The 22,303-nt window shown below is 44.2% G+C and overlaps 1 long non-coding RNA gene across 3 annotated transcripts; it reads left to right on the forward strand.

The window, feature by feature from the left end:
• Positions 1-284: 284 nt before the first annotated feature.
• On the forward strand, positions 285-16,735 carry LOC134464593 (uncharacterized). Of its 3 annotated transcripts, none has more exons than XR_010037966.1 (3): positions 285-389; positions 12,563-12,597; positions 16,090-16,735. It is a non-coding gene; the product is annotated as an uncharacterized LOC134464593 (long non-coding RNA). The 3 variants fall into 3 exon arrangements; XR_010037964.1 differs by lacking the exon at positions 285-389 and adding an exon at positions 437-536; XR_010037965.1 differs by lacking the exon at positions 285-389 and adding an exon at positions 1,449-1,858.
• The last annotated feature ends 5,568 nt before the right edge of the window (positions 16,736-22,303 follow it).

Consider the following 22,303-nt stretch of genomic DNA (forward strand, 5'->3'; position numbering starts at 1 on the left):
GTGATGAGAAAAAGTAGATACAAAGAGGTAGATAGAGGGCAAGAGAGATAAAGGGAGAGAGGGGCAGCGATGGAAGACAAAGAGTGGACAGGAGAGAGAGAGAGAGGCAGAGGGCAGATAGAGAGAGGGGGTACCATAAAAGTTTATGAATCAGGCGGGATTAGTAGGGCAGCCAGGTGGCATGGAAGGTCAGAAGCCTTTCATGTGTCACTCCTTGTGTGTGTATGTGTGCTTGCGTGTGTGTGGGGGGTACCCACTGCTATGTGGCACGGCTCAAGGCCGTAAATCACTCACACCCCTAATCCCCACCTGCCTCTGTGTGCCCAAACCTCCATCGCGCCATCTCTCTCTCTCCATGTCATCTCTCACACACTCACTCCTTCACTAAGGTACGTCCGTAAGTTCTCTCTCACACACAGTTTTTTTGGAATTTGTGTTCGTGGCTCTTAGCACAATTAATCAGTACTACTAACTCCATCTCATATCCTGTCACACACACAGACCCACCCTCACTCACCTCTTCATCCCTCACTAAGGTAAGTTTTCTCTCACAGGCTTTGTTTTATGAAATTCGTATTCATACTGTACCACTAACCTTAAAATAAAGCATTACCAGCAGTGTTGCCAGATTACTTGGGATTGCCGTCTGCGGGTAAAAACAGAAAAATTGGCCATTTGGGGGTTTTTTTCTGCCGTTTTGGGCCCATAGAAGTCAATGCAATCTACTGAAATTGGGCGGAATTTGGCGCATTTTAGCGTTTTTTGATAACCTTTTGGGCGGGATTTGGTCAGACACATCTGGCAATTACCAGCAAATTGTGTTAACATATGTACATCAATGGGGCTCCATCTTACTGTCCTGTTGTCCACATCCCACACCTCCTTACTTAGTTAAGTCCTCACATTCAGACTTTTCACAAGATTTATGATGGCCACACAACAGAAAAGTATACTACTAACAATGCAAGGGTTAACGCATGTGCAATAACAACACAGTATTTGGAATTCTAATGAGGAGAAACCGGACGGTGTTCTATTTTTATCATCTGTGTAGTCACCTGCTATATATATAAATGTCTGTGTTTTTTTCTGGAGCATCATAAAAAAGGTCAAACGAAAAGGCATGTGTGAGTATGTTACTGTATAGAATACCAGATGATGAGAACTATGTTTTGCCTTGTTTCACATTGAGACTAAAGATTCAAGAGAGAGAGAGAGAAAATAAAGTCAGTGAGACTGTTTGTCCCTCTCACCCCACCGCCCCCATCTGTCTTCCCCCAGCGCCGGCTACTCTTGTTAGGGTCGAAGGGTCAGTGATGTTTGAGCGAGTGTAAAATATTTCGCTTGGGGACGTGTTTGTGCTGTCGAGCGGTGATTCCTCAAACGCTGGGCTTTGCACTCAAGGAACCAAAAAAAAAAAAACAGTGAGAGAATGTGCAAAAGGCTTATAGAGAGATAGGGAGGAAGAGAGGGGGATAGAGAGCCAGATGGGGAAAGAGAACACTAAAGTGATGGATAGAGAGATAATGGTGGAGAGTGGATGGGTGTGAAAGAACGATGCAGAGACCGACGGAGAGGGAGGCACTTAGATACGGAAAGAAAAGGAGGATGGTAGAGAGACAAAAAGAGTGGTAGAGACACAGAGAGAGCGGAGTGCCGAGATGGGCGAGTGAGGTGTGGAAGATGGAGAGATGAAGAGAGAAACAGGAGTAGATAGATAGAAATAGAGAGATAGAAAGATAGAGGGAGTTAGTAGATAAAGAGAGTAGGGGAGAGAAAAGCAGACGAGAGGTCTACAGGTGAAGAGGGAAAAAAAGACTGAAGAGACAGGGAGAGAAACTATTGCAGATACACATGGGTGAGTGTGTTTGTGAGTGAGGAGTGGAGGATAAAGAGAGATCGAGAAGTGAAGGAGAGAAAGAGGGATAAGGGAAGAAGGAGTGCAGGGACACATGGGTGAGTGTGTTTTTGAGCGTGAGGACAGGAAAGAGCGGGTGAAAGATGGAAAGATAGAGAGAAGAAAGACATGGGCGAGTGTGTTTGTGAGATCAAGGAGCCGTGTGGTGTGTGTGTGTGTGTGTGTGGTATTTGTGAGTACCAGGAGATGTGTGGGCGTGTGTGTGTGTGTGTCATGGGCGAGTGTGTTTGTGAATGCTAGGCGTGTTTTTAAAGTCAGCGGGGGGGCTCACGGATCCCTGCATGGCTGCTGTTTACTGTGTGTGTGTGCGAAAGAGTGTGAGAGAGAGACTCACTGGTGTGTGTGTGTGTGTGTATTTGTGAGTGTGTGTGTGCACCCACACGTGTCTCTGTGCGTGTTTGTTTGTGTGTGTGTGTGTGTGTGTTCATGAATGTACTTGTGGGTGTGTGTGTGTGCACCCACACATGTGTATGTGTGTGTGTGTAGTCCTTTGTAAATAAACAGCTTTTATGGGCCGCAGAGACAGGGCTCGTAAAGCAGTGCATCGCTTTCACTGCACTTCAGCTCCCCGCTTACCACACACGCAGGGGGCCAGAATGAAAGAGCTAGTGCTTTCTGTCTGTGTGTGTGTGTCTGTGTGTGTGTGTCTGTGTGACTGAGCGTGTATGTGTGTGTGTACAGTGCAACACAGAGTGGGGTAAAATGAAAGCAACCCTTGATTTCCTACTGTGTGTGTGTGTGTGTGTGTTTGATTATATGCTCATGTCTTTGTATTTTGCTTGTTTTTGTTATGCCTAATGTGTGTTTGTGGATGGTTGTGATAGGAAATGGCGGTGGGAGCAGTTGTTTGGTGCCCACATTAGATGCAGAGTGTGGGGAGAGGGGTGTCAAATGGACATTTATACATTCATCCTGCCCTTGTCCGTGAATTTGTGTGTGTGCATACCAGACCCAAGCATAACCACTACCTACTTAATGTTTATGGGTTTTTGTAGTGTGTGTGTATGTGCGCATGCAGGCACGAGCACATGTTTGTGTGGATGCTCCTTCCCAGTTTATGTTTCTTTTTAATGTGTGTGTGTGTGTGTGTGTGTGTTGTTATATGTGTGTGGGAGAGCCGCATGTAGTGCAGGCCCGGGCTGGAACAACTCTTTTATCGCGCCCTTGACCAGCTCATCAACCTATGCCACTTGAATGTGTGTGTGTGTGTGTGTGTATGTGTGTGTGTGCACTGTTGTGAGTGTGCGTGTCTGTGTCCAGTGTGTGTGAGTGTGTGCGTCACCTGTGCCACAAATCACTCGGCCGGTTCGTTGCCACCATAGTCCCATCTGTCGTCCTCTCCTTTGGGGTGCAGAAAGACACACACACACACACACACACACACACACACACACACACACACACACACACACACACACACACACACACACACACACACAGAGTCCACAGGGGTGCAGAGAGATAGGTATGCCAGGTGAGGCTCTAGTCGACCCTGGCAGCAGTGACATGAGCAGACGGTCACACACAGGGGAGCCGGCAGGGGAGGAGGACAAAGGGACAGGGGGGCGGACACAGGAATTGGGGTCTCCTGGGGCTTTCAGATTACTTTTCGGAGTGTGGAGTTTTAAGCGCTTTTAAAATCATTTTTTGTTGATGTCATGACTGGATTATGTTTGGACTTCATCAGTCTTCATCCTGTTGTCTGGTGCCCAGTCAAAGCTGTCACAAAGACACCAGACTGACTCACTCCTATGGTCCAGTCCAGTCCAGGCTTGTGTGTGACTGTCCAGGCCAATGCTGTCCAGCCGTGCCACTGCCTCTCATGGGATTGGACTCAATGTCACCTATGCAATCAATCCACTATCATTCGGTCCAGTGCCGGTGTGGAAAACCAGATGATCCATGACCCTGGCACCAGTGACAGGAACACAAAATGAGTCAAAACACACACACAAACACACACACTAGAGTGTGGCTCGGGACGGTTTTTTCTGTCCGAGCCCGGCCCTCAGCCGACAGAAAAGTGTTCGAATCCGACCCGAGCCCGAGACTAATTAAAATGTTTGTGTCCGAGCCCGTCCGAAGCCCGAGACCACTGTCATAACAATAGAACCATGTGCGCAAGCAAGGTTTTCTATGTGGGCTCCATATTCAATATAGCACGTGATAAATAGCCAGGAATAGGCAGATACGTTAGGATGAGGCACTTTGCAGTAGCCTAATTTAGTTACACACGCATAGTAAGTATACACACACACACACGTGACGGCGCACCTTTTGTTTCTTTCGGTTAAACTAACCAGAGATGTTAGGTGCAGTGATCGAATGCATGGGAGGGGCGTAAGAGGATAAGAAAGGCGAAAACTAACAAATAAGTTTTGGATGCAGTCAGCGCAGCTACCGGAGCATTTGTTACGTTACTGTTGGTGCAAACAAATCCCTGCGAAGCGCGTGAAGCTGCCGCCTTATCGTTATGAAGGATAGGCTATAAGTTAACCCCGAAAAACAGTAGCCTGTTCAGCTGTTCGAATGCAATTTCCCCTGATCTCCATGCGGTCACTATAATATCAGGAAAGGTTGCACGCGCAGAGTTACAACTGTACAGTAAAAGTGACAATAATTAAGAACCTACGTGAAGGACATGACATGTCACAGCGGACAAAATAGTAACAGGAAACCTCTCCGCCCCTACCTTACTCCACGTAGCGTGTGCGCCTTCTTATCCATATTATGCTCCTTGCTAGCCCATGCTGAGACTGTGATCCTTGGCACGTAATGCAGTGACAAACTTCGTCATTTTATGTTCAACCTTCAAGCCTCGAAGCCATACTAAAACATGGCCTACACTACAACAAAAGACCACGCGTTCACTGACAACTGTTGATTTGGCGCTTATTAAGAAAGCAAGTTGACACGGCATCCCTGCTCGGCTAACTCGGAGTGAGCGTCCAAATGTTGCCACTGGTAACTGGCGCGTGCATACAGCCAATAATAATCTCTCGAGTAGCCTACCAACATTTTCATTTGTGCATTTTCAATTACTTATTTTTAAATCACAAATGAACTGAAACGTTTCCTCTGGTTGCTTATAATTTTCACAATGTCCGACAGATATTCTATTTTTTTTGTCCGAGTCCGGCCCGGCCCGTCGGGTTCCGACCAGGCCCGCCGGACTTCGGTCGGGTTTCCATGCTCTAACACACACACTCACAGAGACAGATACCAGCTTGACTCCCATGACACAGTCCAGTCCGCTCTGGGCCTGCAGCCTGTCTAGCAGTGCCCCTGGCTCTCCTGTGAATGGACTAGGATGTCCGGTATGGTACGATACGGTCCAGTACAGGTGTGGATAATCGATGATGCATGACCCTGGCACCAGGGACCAGAGGCACGGTCACCAGCACGGACACCAGCCTGATACCCAGAAACAGACTGGCAGTCAGCTACAGTAGGAGTCACTGTGATGTGTCCCAGTGTGGTGCGGTGGCATTCAGTACTATAGTGCAACGTCCTTGGTGTCCTTGTTCAAATGACACATTTGAGAGAGAGAGGCTGAATATCCCTATTTTAGCCAAGAGTGCACCCCTGAATGGAGGACTGTGAGGACTGTGCCCTCTTTAACAAGGAGAGGTTGAGGGACATGGGCATACACCTGAGCACACGTTAACTCACTCACACACACACCTCAAGCGCGCACGCACACACACATGCAGAGAGAGAGAATTTGAGTGAAGAATGACATGCTGTAATGAGATAGGGCCTATACTGTATTGTGCATCTGGTATAAAAACAGTTTGCACAAGTGAATGGTCTGAGAACGTCTGTATGAATGCTGTTTTAGGATAACATTTTTTAAGTGTTTTTTTTTTTTACATCCGGTAAACTAGCTTTTAATTTCAAAAAGCCTGTATGTTTACACACTTAATGATGCTATTTAATTTTATAAAATGTTATACTTTCGTTGTTACTTAAAGTAGCCTATAACATATCTACATAAAAGCGCAGTTACAGTTTTATACCTTACTGGTGTACTGTTATTATCTGCATGGTTTGTGGTTGCATGAGTGTGGGCCATACAGTAGTTTTAGGGGACTTATCATCATAGCAATGTGATATGGCACTGTGTTCTTATTCTGGAATGGAGTCACTGCATGTTCCAGGGCCATTACATCATGTTAGAATCATGTGAGGTCACTGCAGCTATGGCAACAGACAGCTGACTCATTCCGCCATTTGAAAATCACACTCGCCCAACAACTGTGATGGCTAGTTTCTGTGGTAACACTACATTCAAATGAAGTCTAGTCAAGTGTACTTTTTTGTTAAAAATCTATGAAACAGGGTTAGCATATAAGTTTGAAATTGTGTTTGACCTGTCTCCAATGTGCAGTTTTAACTAAAACATACAAATAGGACATTGACAACTCTCTCTCTCTCTCTCTCTCTCTCTCTCTCTCTCTCTCTCTCTCTCTCTCTCTCTCTCTCTCTCTGTCTCTCTCTGTCTCTCTCTGTCTCTCACATACACATTCACTCACAACACACACTAACACATGTGCAGATTTGTGGGTGAGTGAATGTACAGTCAGACACTCACAATTTAAAGTAATTCATACACAGTTTAAAAAAGCAATCTACACACAGATTTACATTCATACACACAGTGTAACCATGGCAGGAATGTGGCACTTAGTAAGCAGTATTATGTTCTGTTCTTTTCATTGCTTTTCTGATCTGCTCTTTTCTGTCTTTGTCCGTGTCTTGTGTAGATAAGTAATGCTAATCAGCTCTCGCTTTGTTTCCCTCTCCTGACCTTTGCTGCAAAGGTGATTTTACTGTCACTGTTTTAGCGGTCATTATCATGCCACTTGTCAACCCGCCCAGCTCCACCTGTACGACATGGTAGATGTGTATGCGCGTGCATGCAGGGAAGCTGACAGGGGTGTAAAAGGGGGTCAGTTGCCACGGGCCCAGGGAGAGAAAGGGCCCAGAAATCGGTTCTTATAGCATGGTATGTATTTAGAGGTCGGCCCTGTGAGATGATTTTGTCCCGGGCCCAGTCAAAGCTGTCAGCGGCCCTCCGTGCATGCGTGTGTGTTTGAGCAGGTTGGCAAGTGGCACGATAATGACCGCTAAAACAGTGACAGTAACATCCCCCTTTGCAGCAAAGGTCAGGAGAGGGAAACAAAGCGGGCGCTGATTACCATTACTAATCTACCGGCACAAGACACGAACAAAGAAAAGAAACCAGCAAAAAGAGAAAAGCATGTCTAATCTACTGTCAATCTTCAGACAGTATTATAGTATGCAGAAGAGAAAGTTAAAGAACCAAACATACAAGAAAGTAAAATAAAATAGAAGACAAAGCAAAGTAAAGAACAGAAGATAACACAAAAGAAAAGAGAAAAAAGTTAATTCAAAAGAAAGAAAAGAAAAAGAGTGTATGGCAGGACTGTTTTAAGTCCCATGAGTCACGTTAATGGATGTCACATTTCAGATTTTCAAAGACCCATCACTCCTGACAGATGGGGATTCAAAGAGAGAGAGAGAAGGCCATTTTCTTCCTCCTCTGGCTGACTGGGTTGAGGGGTTTGGCCGGGAGTCTAATTCACTTGAGCCTCTCGCCGTGTGTGTGTGTGTGTGTGTGCCATGAGGGTTTGGCTGGGAGCCTAATTCACTTGTGCCCTGAGCTGCGGCCTCCACTGGGCCTTGAAGGTCGAGACAGAAGGTGCTTTTCTTTTTTTCTTTTTCTTTTTTTTCCCCGCCGCCTGTCTCTCTCATCCCATCTCCATCCATCATCTATACTTCTGTTCCTTCCCTCGTGTGTCTGGGAGTGAATCCGAAGACAAAGACTTCTTGCACCCCCTTTTTCGTTCTCTCTCTCTTTCTGTCTTTCTTCTCTCTGCTCTTTCTTTCTCTACCTTGCTCTGTCTCACAACCACACTCCATCAATCTCCCTCCTCATCTCTGTCTTCACAAATGACAGTTCTTTCTCTCATCCTTCCATACTCTCTATTTTTCTCTTGACCTTCCTCTGTCCTTTCATCTCTGTCCTTCCCCTTGTGTTTCCCAACCAGGGGTATGTGTACCAGTAGGGGTACGCAAGCACACTGCAGGGTTTACTTGGGAAAATGAAAAAAATGTATGGAGCATAGTCATATTGGGGTATAGAGCATGAGTGAGGCGGTACTCATGGCATGACGAAAAGGCTTAGGGGGTACGCAAGACAAAAAGGTTGGGGAAACACTGCCTTTCTCTCTCTTTCCTTTCTTTAACTCATTTTGGTTCTCTCTCTCTCGTCTCTTTTCTTCACCTGTCCCTTCTCTCTCTTTCTCTCTCTCTCTCTCTCTCTCTCTCTCTCTCTCTCTCTCTCTCTCTCTCTCTCTCTCTCTCTCTCTCTCTCTCACTCACACACACACACAAACGTTTCACTTTCCCTCATGTTCTCCCTCATTTCCCTCTTTCCATCTCCCTCTTCTCTAACACTCTTAACCTATCCTCTCTCTTCCTAGCTTTTAGCCGTCTCATTCCTCGTTTCTATGCCCCTCTCAATTCCTCATTTCCTCTCATTCCTGCATAGCTCTCAATCCAGGCAGAGACTAGCCAATGCCATGCCCTCCTAGTGACGCAACACCTTTGGCGTGGCATCTAGTCAGGCCACGAGCAATGTAAATATTGTTTATAATCTCCAGAAAAATCGGGAGCTCCACCCACTTTGTCGGAAACCAGTCAACCAGTTGCAAACCGAGGGAGGCGGGTCAACCATGCCGTTTGGGAAACGTGAATTGTTAAGTTCTTGGTCAGACCAAGTCTGGAAGAGATTTGAAAGTTGATGATAGTCAGGCTAGCCAGACACCGTTCTTCCTAATCTGCAATGGGGTCTCAGTGTCCCCCCTCTCTCTTTCTTTTTCCATCCTTTCCTTCATTCCCTGTGTCTTTTTCTTTCTCCTCTGTATTTCTCTTCCTCTCCCTACTGCCCTTACCTCTGCTCTTTGTCTTCCCTCCCTTCCTTCCTCCCTGTGTCTGTGCTGCTTGCCTGTCTATGGTGTCTGTAATGAGGACGCTGTCCCCCCCCCCCCTCCTAATCTCTCCACTGTCCTTCTCTCAGTTCTTCCTCTCTTTCTTTCCTCCTCCCTGTCTCCCCTTCTCCTCTCCGCCTGTCCTTGTCTCTGCGGTTTCCGTAATGGGGCCTCAGTGCCCTGAGGAGGGATAAGAGGCATCTGGAGGTGTAGCATTGTATTTAAGGTCAAAATCGAAACCCCTCCACGGAAGATGGCCCCTAATCCCCCCATCTCTCTGTCTCTCTCTCTCTCTCTCTCTCGCTTTCTCTCCCCAGAAGATGCCCTCTTGTTCCCTCTTTCTCTCTCCCTCTCTCTCTCCCCTTCTCTCTCTCTCTCTCTGAGGATGGCCCCTAATTGTCTCGATTACACTTACTCTTCTGTGGGCCGCTTAGAGGGGACCCCGGCTTGACCTCCCCTTATATGGGCCACTGCGACACAGCGGCTGTGTGTGTGTGTGTGTGTGTGTGTGTGTGTGTGTGTGTGTGTGTGTGTGTGTGTGTGTGTGTGTGAGCGCAGCACGCTTAGTGGACCCCTGTTTGACCCTCCCCAATATGGGGCACTGCAGCAGCAGAGCGAGGAAATAAATAATTTAACACACCGCTGCTGCTGGTGGTGTGTGTGCGTGTGTGTGTGCGATTGTGTGCCTGTGTGTGTCTGTGCACCGTGCCACCTCCACTAAACTCCACTCCATGACTATTTATGACTATACCCGTTCAGCTTGGGTCCCTTTAAACTATAGTATTACACATGTAAGACATGTCAACGTCTGTGTTAACCTGTCCGGCCTCATAGTATTCACCTTGGTGGCCATGAGTAGAGTGTCCACTCCTATACTGTTCCGGGATGGAGATTTTAGTCCCTGTGTGGTAAAGTGTTGAGCCCCATTGCGTTAAATGGGGGATGGCAGTGTCTGTGTCAACCGATCCATTCCGATAATGATCAGTAGGGGATGTCATTGTCCTTGTTAAAGTGGCCATAGTATACAGGTAGGTGCAGGGTCATTAGTGTCTGTGTTAACCTGTCATGTCCCATAAAGTTAAAGCAGTATAGGCAGGTCTTTGTTTACATATTTGTGCACATGCGTAGTAGGCCTATATTGGGTGGCAAGAAAAGAGACATGACAACGTTACCAATTTGTGGGCGAATCCCCTGGCACAAAACCTTATACCTTGACAACACAACCAATTTTGTATCTAAAAACTCTGCAATGAATATCACTTGAAACGTTACACATTCAGTAAGGGTTAACGTTTGGCGAGAAGGTCGCTACCGTGGAATAGCAGCACGACAGAGAGAATCTTTAGACCCTGACGCGGAGCGGAGGGATCTTGTTCTCTCTGAAGTGCTGCTATTCCACAAAGCGACCGACTCGCCGAACGTTAACCCACTTATTATATGGATATACTTAAATGATTCACACATGGCGGGGACATTTCTTTATTTAATGTTAAGTTTATTATAATTTTTCATGTCAAAAGATTGTTGCTACGCACCGACTAGTGTCAAACTAGGCCGACTAGTGTCAAAAGCAGCTGACGTCGCTAGGCAACAGGTAGCCTAGACAACAGGTGTTGTCTATCACAGCAGCTGATTAGAGTGACAAAAGACCGGACCCCCTGCGGAGTGATATGAAACATTCGCTTTAGCAGTGAAAAGTCTTGTTGCCATTGACAGCGGTCTGATATAGACCAACTCGTCCTTATCTCAAATATCAGACGTGCGAACGTTGGGGAGCCCCATTGAAATGAATGGAGCATTCGACCGATGACGTCACACCATATAATAATATTGGTTATGGGGGTGACAGCCTGCATTTAACTCAAACTCTGACATGCACTAAGATTGCATGGCAAAGTGGAGACACCCGGAGGACTTTGAGCAAAACATGTTGGGCTCGTCTGCGTTACCATCATGACATAGCGAAACCAGCGAAAATAGCTCATCCCCTTACCGTTTCTTTTCATTATATTGGTGAGGCACTTTGGTGCAGCCCAGCTGTTTGTAAATGTGCTCGTAAAATACATTTGACGTGACTACACATCGTGTCTGACATCATACACACTCAGAAATAAAGGTACAATGTTTAAGGTATAATTGGTTTAAAAGGTAACATTTGTGAATGGGCAGCATTAATTCTGGAATTAACTACTAGCAATATTAGACAGTGCACCTTTAAAGGGACACTGTGTGAGATTTCCAGAATTCATGCTACCCATTCACTGATATTTTTCATGAATACTTACCACCACCATCAAATTCTAAAAGTATTCATCATGACTGGAAAAATTGCACTTTTCATACATGAAAAGTGGGATCTTCTCCATGATCCGCCATTTTGAATTTCCAAAAATAGCCATTTTTAGCTGCAAAAATGACTACTTGGACCATACTAGAAAATATTTGTTTATTACTAAGTAAACTTTCATGTAAATATCAAATTGGGCGATAGCCAACCCAGTTTCAATGAGCAGCATAGTTGCAGTACCCTTTTTGACCATTTCCTGCACGGCGTACCTTTAATAAAGGATGTCCACACTGCTGAAGCAATGTGAGTAACTCAACACTCAACATGACAGACTGGGGAGGTGAGGTTTTGGAAATACTCATGGAAGTAGGTGGGTACTTCTGCCCAGAATAGAAGTGTATTTTTGTGTTTCTAAGTAACATAAAAATTTACAATCAAATCTGTGCCATTGTGATTATTTATTATAATATTTTTAAAATGTGTTGTTGTGGTTGTCCAGTGATGGGTTGTGCTGTGTTAATATAATTCGATGTACGCTCTCTCTAAAATGCCTGAAGTCATGTAAAACAGGCAAGCCAAAAATATACTACACTGGTATCTGTGACCATGACATAGGCCTATCCTACTACATATTACTTTCTCTATCCCAGTGCAGATAGTGCAGCTTCAGCTTACTATAACTGAAATGGCTTATCACCTATTACTTTTCATGTAGTGGCTGACCTTGTTATTTGGCTGTGTCAAGGTCACAGGCTACAGTAGTAGCCTATCTGTACTCGCAGATGGATTTATGTGTTATGTGTCTCCCTGACCCCGTCTCTCTCTCTGGAGGGGCTGAATGTATACGAATAGCGACACTAATCCTTAACGTGAGGCTGGAGCTTGTTTTTACTACGCCATTTACGATGCAGAGATATTGCAGACCTGCGGGCTATTGTTACATACACTTTGTGTGTGTGTGTGTGTGTGTGTTTTGTGAGGCTGGACTGGTCATCTGGCATATCGGGCATTTTCCCGGTGGGCCTACAGTCCTCAGGGGCCAATACTGTTGTTGTTTTCCTGGGGAATGGCCCACAATTTAGAGGGCGAGACCCCATTGGTCCATCGTCAGTGTAGACAGTGGATTCGGACAGTCAAGATAAAGTATGAATGTGTCTTGTGTCTGTTTTAGCCCGGGCGTTTTTTCGGTCCCAGTCCTGTGTGCATGTGTGTGCGCGCGCGTGCGTGCGTGCGTCTGTGTGTGTGTGTGTGTGTGTGTGTGTGTTAGAGAGAGGGTGAGAGAGATGAGGATAATAGACTAATGTTAGGCTATTGACCACAAATGTTTGGGATTCTTCACAGGTCAGGAGCCAGCACTGAAACGCCATGTCTGAAGGGTAAGTGTGTGTGTGCCCGTGTGTGCATGTGCATGTGCGTGTGCAACTGCAGAGATGCAAGTATGGATGCCAGCCAGTCTGCAATGAATCAAAGTCATGAATCATGATACTGTGACAGTTGCTTTGTGTGTGTCTGTCTGTCCGTCTGTCTACACAGGCTTGTGTGAGCCCACGGGAGAGAGGGAGAGAGAGAGAGATGTTTATTCATTCACTCAGCAGCCATTGTCATTTAACAACCCACTATATAACAATAAGGATATCACGCCCCTTTTTGTGGCAAACATGCACTGAATTTTTTCTTGCCTGGTTGACCTAAAAACTTAACAGAGACTGCAAGGTAAATTATCAAGTCACAAATATAACTAATATGCACTAGAGTTGAAGTAGTCAGACATGGCAATTAAAATAACTGTGGCTAAAAGTAGGCCAAATTAGTCTGTTTTCAGATTATGCATGATTATTCTATTATTATTGGGCTATTATTATTTATATCTTAAAGCTATAGATTTCCTTCATTTTTTTTCGACATGGTATTCATTTTAAATCTATCATGTCATTCGCGCAAATAGAATTAGCCTGGTCGTAGTGCGTTGGGAATCTTTCTTTTATTCCGTCAGGAAACAAGTGCTCATTGTCATCCAAAGAGGCAGGATGATATTCAACTTCAGCGAATGCATTAACTTTGCAGTACAAAGGCTACAGAATAAATAGGTACGAAGGTGTGTCTGTAAACACATTTATTAAAAATTGCACAACAAATCAGGGTCAAGATAGCGGAAGGTAGGCTACTGCACGAAATGCTGACACACAACGACAGAACTTATAAATGGCTGTGGCATTTACTTTTAACTGCAAGAGCATTAAAATAAATCGTCACACAGTTCACTATGATAACACAGCACAACAATAAAGAACCAAAGAACGTGTTTAGAGCGAGAAAAGTAATAAAACTAACAACCAGAAAAGAGGGCTTCCAGAAACATGCAAAACTTCAGGAAAACTGAGGGCGGACACTGGTGTATATTCCAGCATGTTTAAAGTTCAATGTTTCTGACCATATAAAGCCCTAACATGTTATCCTTCTCTGGCTTAAATAAGATGCGGGTTGTGGTGACGACACGGTCCGCGGGGCTGAAAACTCATTCTGACGGTGTGCTGGTAGTGCATATGCAGATACTGTATATTTTCTTGCGAGTTTTGCCATTAACAGAAATCTGCTCTGATTATTTTTTGCCACCATATCATTGGATCCTCTTCCCTATTGATTGCACTTGCAGGTGCAATCCTGCAGGTAGATGGCCTTTTTTGCTGTGTAGCATGGCCTTAAAAGTGGTGTTGAGGGATACCATTTCTTCTATCGTCCATCGTGATGTTTTACTGTGAACATGGTCATCTAACAATTAAGTTGATATTGTCCAACCCTAGTATGTGTGTGTATGAGTGCAACAAGGCATTATAACAATGAGTATAAATACAATGCCAATTTGGACCGTCCATCGAATGTGTGCGCACCACAACTTTGCATGTTTCCTTGTGCTCACTCTGTGACATGTTAGGATTAGGTGTGAATTTGGTCTGTGCACAATTTTGCTGTTTTCGTTGCTTGTTTCGCTGTATTAAAGCTGCAGAAATGTTGCTTTACTGAGAATTTAGAGTTAAGGTCATGATACACAGGGCAACTTTTTGGGCAATGTTGCCGGCAACGGGCAACCAGATGAGACACAGGGCAACTTTTTAGGGCAACCAAAAATGGGCAACAGTCAATTAGATAATAGATCAATTGCCAAGGAGATAACTGCCAAAAAAAATGGATGCTGAAACATTTGCTGCTGTTGCTGTTATCCTGGCTTCAGCCTGTATTTCACTTAAGTAAGTATACATTTCACTACTTAAAAATACAAAATTAAATAGAACCTAGTCACAAGTTAATAAGTTGAGTTTTTAGAATTCAAAATATTTTTTTCTGCTCTATATATAAAGTAAATTATTATTATTAAAATTTTTAAAGGTCTACTGTGTTAAGTAGGCTAAGCTAGGCCTACTGTGGCCCCTACATAAAATAAATCATATTGACGAATACATGGAACTAACTATGTAAACCCATCATCTTAGCAAAAAAGAAAAGGACAAACGCATATGGAGCAGAAGATAGCTGCAGAGGAAAGAGAGGGGTTGCTACAATCAGTTGCTGAGAGAACTGGCAGCTGAGGATCCCCCAAGTTATAAGAACTGGCTGCGGATAGATGAAGACAGTTTTAATTTCCTGGTGACCTTACTTACTCCATCCTTACAGAGGCAGGACACGTTAATGAGGAAGGCCATACCTGTGGGGGAAAGACTAGCAATAACGTTGCGCTACCTGGCCACAGGGCACACCTTTCAAGACCTGGAGTATCAGTTCAGAGTGTCTAGGCACAGCATCTCCAGAATTGTAGTCGAAACGTGCAAGGCTCTCTTCAATGTGCTGCAAGCAGACTACCTCAAAGTGCCATCAACTGCTGAGGAGTGGAACAACATCGCCACAAAGTTTGAGGAAAGGTGGAACTTTCCTCATTGCCTTGGAGCGCTGGATGGAAAACACATCAGCATTCAGCCTCCCCCAAATGCAGGATCCCATTACTATAATTACAAAGGGTTTAACTCAATTGTCTTACTTGCACTGGCAGATGCAGACCTAAAATTTACTTATATTGATGTGGGGACCAATGGCAGAGTCAGTGATGGGGAAATTTGGGCCAAATCTGGACTCTGCAAGGCTTTAGAGGAAAATTCTGTCAATATGCCTCCACCGAAGCAGCTGCCTGGCCGTCAACTGCCTGTCCCTTACGCCATTGTGGCAGATGAGGCTTTTGGTTTGAAACCGTGGATAATGGGGCCATACCCCAGGTCACAACTGGACAAATCTAAACAAATTTTCAATTACAGACTGTCACAGGCCCGCCGTTGTGTGGAGAATGTGTTTGGAGTTTTGTCCAACAGATTCAGAGTATTCAAACAACCAATTCTCCTTTCACCACGCAAAGCAAGAATCATAACAAAGGCTGCGTGTGTCCTCCACAATTATTTAAGAACTGGACAATCAAGGTACATGTACACCCCACCTAGTTTGGTTGACCAGGAAGACACAGAGACCGGCCAGATTATTCCTGGTAGCTGGAGAGAGGAACCTGAGCGTTTCCTACCAATAGCAGCTTCATCTGACAGACATCCATCTACATATGCTAAGGAAGTCAGAGAGGAGTATTGCAGGTACTTCAACTCAAATGGTGCCGTAAGCTGGCAGGACAGTGCTATTTCAATTAACAATTAACCAGTGAGTTTTCAAAACAAATGTGAATAATTTATTAAATACTAAACAGTACATACATAGATGCAATATTTCAATAACTATACAATACAAATCACTCACTCCTCTTCTTGAGCTGCATGTGCAACCTGAATTATTTCCCGCTTCACTTTTTTTATTTTACTATCTGGTATGTCATCTAAAAGGTTTTCTAGGTAGTGGAGGAAGCCTGTGTGTTTAGAGGCCTCCTTCCTCTTCAGGAACCCCATGGCATACTCCATCGCCTCAGCCGCTTTTTTTCCCGCACCATTTTGTTTCCCAGTTGGCTTCCGTTTTTGAGGTGAGAGTCCCTCACAAGGTGATACAATTGGTGAGGTTGGTGCTTCTGGTGATGTCGGTGCCTCTGGCTCCTCTTGCACTTTCAGATTGTCCTCACTCTCGTCCATGCCACAAGAGTCGCGAAGAAACAGAAGTTGCTGATAATACTTCCATTTGGGCACGTAGATCTCTGCCGCCCCAGCCCCAGACCTGCTGCTCTCCACAACAGCAGCATGCTCCCTGTTGAACACCGTCCTGAGATTTTTGAATTTTTTCTTTACATCCTACTCTGTGAAGAACAGCAAACAGAAACACGCCTGTTAGCAAACCAACACATAGACCTAGGGGGTATTACCAGAATGAACCTGTAAATAGATAGCACACAACTACATCATAACAACATTGCTATGAAATTACAGAGAGCCTGAAGTGACAAATAAGACATAGCCTTTATAATTGTGGCCAGTCTTTAGAGACAAAAACAATTAATTATATTGAATTGTGCCCTTTGCAAGAGCTGAGCTATTCTAATGGGGACAGATTTTGTTTACATTAAAAACTTTAACATAGGCCTACTCCAAATACTTTCCCAAAAAGGTATAGCTGTTTACTAGTTGTCTGCTGATGTTGCACAACTTTTTGGATGTTTTTGGGAATAAATAGAGATATTTTTTGAAATGTAAACAAACACCTGCCCCCATTACAATGACCAGGATCTCAGAAAAGGCTGAAGAAGAAGACGAAGAAGAATAAAAAAAACAGGTAATGAAGTCCAGGGTAGTGTGAGCATTACAACTGCATGTTGAACGTGCCTTAAGTTAAGCTTATCATTTAAAGCATCCAGGGGCTACATATCTAGACGGTTAACAAAACAAACATCAAAATCCTTACCTACAACCTGATGCCCACCACTGTTGAGCTTGAGCTGCTGACAGAGCTCCTCCAAAGCAGCTTTTCTCAAGTCCCTGTTTTTGTAAGCCTTTGCCTTGATGTTGCACATGCACTGATGTTCTGTGTGTAAATAAGTTTGATTAGTGGGATTTAAGTAAAGTTGACAACTTTTATTCATAACATTTGTTTGCCACTCATTGACATGAAAAAACTACAGAAAAAAAAAAATACTCGGGAAGTTCACCTGAAATCGCTACTAGTTTTCTAGCTAGCTAGTTAGCAACTCCATTCAATCTCAATGGAAAAGCAGTTCGCTAACAGCAGTTACATTTGGGTGCCTGACCAGAAATCTTTGTCTTAATCTTAACCCAAACCCATACATGAACATGTATAATGTTATTTTTACATTTGTGGCACAACTTCAAAACAATGGCACGGAAAAACTACAGGAAACTACACATTTCCTGAAATCGCTACCAGTTTGCTAACTAGCTAATTAGCAACTCCATTCAATCTCTATGGAAAACTGGTTCGCTAACGGCAGTTGACGTTTAGCTGACAAGAAATCTTTGTTTTAATCCTAACACGAACCCTGAAATGTAGATGTGTGATGTTATTTTTACATTTTGATGCATAAATCATCATTTTAAAACACTGACATGTAACGTAGACCCACCCATGTAAAAAGAGATCAGCACTCTCTCCAGCTCTTCGGTCCACTGAACGGCCGCCATGTTGTTTTGGAAATTTTGATCTGAAGCGCACAGATGGTCATGTAACATTTTTCTCGCGTTCTGATTGGCTTATCACAAAAAGTTGCCAGAGGCAATCAAAAATGTTCAGAAACCAGCAACGTTGCCCAATATCAATAGGAAACGCTCTTTGCACCATCGCCCGGCAACATTGCTCGGCAACATTGCCCAAAAAGTTGCCCCGTGTATCATGACCTTAACGGCTGTGATACATGCAAGTGAATTCCACCCGCTTTCAACCTGCTCGCTCGCCTCGCGTGGTGACGTAGCATCGTTTCCCGGTCAAATTAGCTTAGCTTAGCAAATGCTGTGGTCAAGCAACCGTCTCTCTTCAATCACAAACACTGTATGTACAAATAAAAATGATGAAACAGGAGCGAATATATTGGTCACCTTAACCCAAGTGTCATTTATTTTAAAACCATCTGTGAAAAACGATTTTTGACACCATCAAAATCAAAACAGCCTCCATTTTTAATATCCCAGTAGTGCTGGTGACGCACGTGACGTCATGGCGTTGAAAGCTCTCCCATTGGTTAACGCTTCGCGGTGCCGCTACATTTTTCAGCCAAGCTCAACTTTCTCGCCTCGCTCGCCCACCGCCCGCCACCCTCGCTTCCCTACGTCACCACCTCTCGCCTAGCTGCCGCGTCCCAACGGAAAATAATGGAACGCCACGCTTGTAACGCTTTGGAAGCGCTCATGTAAATCAGGCGTTAGGGATGGCTTTGGCAGCAACAGAGCAAATTCACAACCTCTGGAAACTTACCTGGTGAGAGCTTAGTCATATGACAAAATGTTGTTTTTTTGCAGCGTTTCCCCCCATGACTTAAAGGTGCACTGTGTAATAGTTTTAGTAGTTTATTTCCAGAATTCATGCTGCGCATTCATACATTTTACCTTTTTCATGGATACTTACCATGACCTTCAAAATCCAAGTATTCATTATGACTGAGAAAATGGCACTTTTCATACATGAAAAGGGGGATCTTGTCCATGGTCCGCCATTTTGGATTTACAGACATTTTTAGCTGAAAACCCTATTGTACTTTGGTCATACTAATAAATATTAGATTATTACTTTGTAAATATTCACGGAAAGATCAAATTTGGCAATATGCAGCACAGTTTCTATGAATAGCATGGTTGCAATACCTACTCCGGCCACAATTCTACACAGTGCACCTAGAAAAAGCCTTGTCATGATGCCAGTCTGCTCCGTGTTAGTGTGTGAGACGAGGATTCCACTTGTACCTCCCCAAGGTCCTATAGGTCCCATAGCTGTGTGTTTAAGAGCGATAGTGTGTGTGTATGTGTCTGTGCTTGGTGCTGTCTGCATTCAGGAATGTGTGTGTGTGTGCGTGCGTGCGTGCGTGTGTGTGTGTGTGCGTCCATGCGGTGCACTGTAGTACAACAGCAGGCTCATGAATTGACTGTTGCTGGAGGATAAGGTGTAGAATAATAAAGACATTCTTAGAAAGATTCATATCCACTCTGATGCTTACCATCTGGCCCCCTTGTTAACACTTCTTTGTTTGTGTTTGCTTGTGTTTGTTTATGTTTGTTGATGATCTCATCGCCTCCTGAAAAGACCGGTAAGCCAACGATTATATTATGTTGACACTATTTAACTGCTACTTATAAGATTCTAGAAAGCCAGCCGAGGAGTGTGCTGCTGACATGTCTTCACAAACTTTTCCTTAAATCTTAAAAGTTTTGCATGTGGATTGGACAGAGAGAGAGAGAGAAGCAAGAGTGTGTGTGTGTGTGTGTTTAATTGTGTGGTTAATTGTTTGATTAACTTGCATTGTTTGTTTTTGGCATTGTCCTGTGGCTCAGGCTCATGCTTGCAGACATGTCTCTATAATGTCCTCCTTACACTTCTACACTTCTGGTTTCAACCTTGTTGCTTCCACCTATCACCCATAACATTGGAGTACCTAAGGCCAATGATACACTGGGCAACTTGTCGGACATTGTTGGTAGGCAACAGCATGATTGAATGATTAAAATAGGTTGTCTACTGCGGCAAGTTCTCTTGACAAGCGTATTATTGTGAAAAATTGTGTTTATTTATTCCAAACAACATTTTATTGGACGGTTCCCCAGAGACAGTGCTTAAAAAGTTGCCCTGTGTATCATCACCTGAACACTTATTCTATGAGGTGTGTTTGTAGAGCAAGGCGGAACCCATTCATTTGACGAGAGTCAGGATATAGATCATATTAATTCTGGAAGAATCTCCCTACAAACTGTCTCCTCCTACTGTATCTGTTGTCTCTGCTATTGGCTTACAGCAGGTAATATTATGGCATAATATTATGGCAGTCTCATTGCTAGGCGTCACTGGCTTAGCTGATGTCATCCTATTACTGCAGGTCCTAACAGTATAGCATTTATCTATACCAGACTACGGTAGAAAAAAGTACAGGCTCTTAGTGATGATTTGAATAATTACATTTAAGCACAGCAGGATTGGATCTTGTCTGTTGAGATGAAGGGCGCACGCGCGCACACACACACACACACACACACACACTGCCTTTGTCCGTGTTCTCTCCTTTGTCTGGCTATTGTGTTTGCCATTGTGCTGCTCCATCATTTCTCTCTTTCATGTCTAGACAGTAGAGCATCACAGCTGCTTCTTTCCAATAAAGGCAGAATATTATAGTTGCTTTGTCAATAGAAAGGAACTCTTTCATCGGTTTTCTTCCGATGCTTCTCTGACTCCAACGTCAGCCTGGCGCACAGAACACAAAAAGCCTGGAGCCAGACATGGCCACCAATTAACATGGCCAGTTTATTGCTTTAGTTTACAGTGCATTCACTGGCGTCTTGGTACTGGTATCTTACCTCACCTTACTGGTAGCAGACCTCAGAGGTCATGAGGGCAGCCATGGCCCTGTGGTTAGAGAGTTGGTCTTTCAATCTAGGGGTTGCAGGTTCGAATCCCCCCTGACCTCTCCCTACATCTCCATGGCTGAAGTGCCCTTGAGCAAGGCACCTAACCCCACATTGTTCCAGGGACTGTAACCAATACCCTGAAAAATAATAACTGTAAGTCGCTTTGAATAAATGAAAGCGTCAGCTAAGTGCAATGTAATGTAATGTAATAATGAAGAGCACCACATAATCATTAGCCTGGCAAGCGAAACTATAACTATGTACCAACAGATTGCAGGCGGCGGAAAGCACTAAAAAAGCTTCAGAATCAGGCTGGGCTGAATGCTGGGCTGAACGCTATGGCGGCAATAGTGGAGAAAGTTTCAAACTTTAATGTTTGATCAGGGGGAGCAACCAACTAGAGCTGAAGTTTAGAAAAATGTTAGTCGAAGTTCAACTTCTCTTTTGATGTCTTTGATGCCCTCGACACCAACAAAGCTTTTGCCGCTTATCAGGCTTGCTTTTCCGTGTTGGCCACCTGCAGTGTGTTCAGAGCGTAACATGTTAAGTGTAGTCTGCCCTAAGCCCTCTCTAATGATTCTCTACACTTCTTGTTTCACACATCTTGTTTCACACAGACAGTGTTATGAGTTAGCCTGGGCGAATAGCAGACTGTTGACTCCGTCAATCAGTCTGGCAAAAGCCATGAGGAATCCGTCTCCGTGGACGATTGGAGATGGTCTGATCTTACTCTATCATTTAAATTAATTCCAGTTCCAAACTCAAATTAAAACCCATATTGTGCTTTATTAGCATGCCTGTTACGTTATAGCGTCGCAAAGGCATACAAATAACAAAACGAAAGTGTGAATATAGTTACCTTAACCAATCAGTAACGGAGCTCGCGGGTGAGTTCTACGTCACCACTCTCAACTGTTTGCTGATTGGCTAAGCACTGAGAGAACCGAGCTCGAGGTTTTTGCCAGACGATGTGCGGAGCCCTAAATCTCTGGGTGGAGTACATAGGATCGCGTCGCGAGGCTAGGAATATTCTACCAGAGAAAGGAAATGTGCCACTTTTGGGTGCAGTACATGGATGGCGTCGCCAGGCTAGTTATGAGTAGGGGTGTATATCGGTATCGGGATATATCGTCACGGGCCTCTTCACGATACGCGTATTGTATCGGAGGTGTCAGTGTCGATGCTTTATTTAATAGCATAAATTGAATTTTGAATGTTACACAGCAACTGCCAGACCTACAGTTTTGTGAAGGCAGTCTTTTACATTCACTACAGTGAAACTGTTGCTCTACAGAAAAAAAGTAACATTTGGTCCTTTATGTCTATTTTCTACAGAAATGAATAAAAACAAAAAATGTGGGTCTAAAATATTGCGATACACATGTATTGTATCGTGATCCCTGTATCTGGATGCATATCGTATCAGGAGGTGGTTGGTGATACCCACCCCTAGTTGTGACTTGTGAGTGGGGTTTTTGCATCCTTTCACATGATATCTGATGATGCTTTACTAGACCAACTCTCCAGGCAAAATTATATTCTGCCGCTAGACGGG

The sequence above is a fragment of the Engraulis encrasicolus genome, chromosome 15 (assembly GCF_034702125.1).
Source record: "Engraulis encrasicolus isolate BLACKSEA-1 chromosome 15, IST_EnEncr_1.0, whole genome shotgun sequence".
NCBI classification, from domain to species: domain Eukaryota; kingdom Metazoa; phylum Chordata; class Actinopteri; order Clupeiformes; family Engraulidae; genus Engraulis; species Engraulis encrasicolus.